Genomic DNA, 1536 nt, shown 5'->3' with positions numbered 1-1536 from the left:
CTTGCAAGCCCGAGGATGCCTCGAGGTAACGTTCCGCTTAACTTGTTTGCTTGTCTCTGTTCTGTAATTAGTTTTGGTGGTGTAGAACATATGAGGTTTCCCTCTAAGTGCTGCTACCTTTTCCGGTACTTCTTCTGCATATGTGATTCTCCAAGTATCTCTTTTCGTTTTCCTTTTATTTGTCTGCGCAGTTGAGTATTATTTATCTTGATGTTTCGAAGAGATATACGGCACACCCTTCTGTTTTGTGAGAAGCTGAGAATATCAAGAGACGTGTAATTTTTCTTTTTTATTTTCCTTGCGGTGCATTATTGCCCATTACTGTTTGGATGCTTGGCGTTATATGCATTAGCTGTGCATTTGATTCCAATCAGAATGTCGTCCTTTCAGCCTTCGCTTTACTCGACACACTCAACTGCAGCCACAGTAAATTATTGTCCTTTGAACAGCAGCCGTAAAATTATTGTCCTTTCAGCCTTCCCATTGGCTTGCCCAATAATCAGTCATTGAGAAACATTAAGTGTCAGTGCATTGCCAGCACTACTTCCCCATTTATCTTTTCCTTTCCTATCTATCTGGTTCCTGCAGATTCAAGATCTCGAGTTTTGCTCTGCTCCAAGCAAAGCCATGGCCTCCGAACTGATGGTGCATATGAGTCAAGGACAAGGGGAAACTAGCTATGCTCGCAACTCCAGTTTTCAGGTAGCTTCATCACTCTAGATTAATTTGCCAATGTTGTTCCTACGACCTTTTGTTCGTCACTCGGCTTGCAAAACTGCACTTGTTCACAATGTAGCTTACATTACTGAGATTTAGAAGAACTAGAGAGCATTGATTAGCAACTATTAAGCCACAAGGTTAGTCGAGATTTTCTGAAGGGCTACAACTCAATTGCAGAAGGCTGAGCAGAACAGGATGAAATCCCTCATAGTAGCGGTCATCGCCGACTTATGCGGCAGCAGCAGTACCTTGTTGCATGGAAAGGTAGTAATCGCGGACTTGGGATGCTCCTCCGGCCCAAATGCGCTAGCACTGGTATCAACTGCCATCAATGCCATCCACAGCCAATGCCTTCACTTACAGCAGCCACCACCTGAAGTATGCGTGCTACTCAACGACCTGCCTGACAATGACTTCAACACGGTGGTGAAGAGCTTGGTCATGCTCCGTCAAAGCAAGGATCCTGTGTCCTGACCGGTGTCATACCGGGGTCGTTTTACGAGCGGCTCTTTACTAGTGACTCCTTGCATCTTGTATGCGCGTCCAACAGCTTGCAATGGCTCTCAAAGGTGAGAGCTCGACGAATTCATCCAACTGGATTACTTGTGGGTTTTCTAAGTACTTACCTTTACAGGCTCCTGAGGATCTAACGAGAAATCGCATCCCAGCATTCGATACTGATGAACATGTTAGGCGTGAAAGGCTCCCAATCATCCGTGAGGCTTATGCACATCAGTTCAGGGAAGATTTCACACTTTTCCTGCAGCTGAGAGCCAAAGAATTGGTCTCGGGAGGCCGAATGGTTATTTCCCTAGT

General features: G+C 45.3%; 1 pseudogene; it reads left to right on the top strand.

The window, feature by feature from the left end:
* Positions 1-374: 374 nt before the first annotated feature.
* Positions 375-1531, top strand: LOC119345937 (annotated as a pseudogene).
* The last annotated feature ends 5 nt before the right edge of the window (positions 1532-1536 follow it).

The sequence above is a fragment of the Triticum dicoccoides genome, unplaced genomic scaffold (assembly GCF_002162155.2).
Source record: "Triticum dicoccoides isolate Atlit2015 ecotype Zavitan unplaced genomic scaffold, WEW_v2.0 scaffold34565, whole genome shotgun sequence".
Lineage (NCBI taxonomy): Eukaryota > Viridiplantae > Streptophyta > Magnoliopsida > Poales > Poaceae > Triticum > Triticum dicoccoides.
Note: the sequence above shows the minus strand (reverse complement) of the source record. Positions and strands in the feature narration are given on the sequence as shown.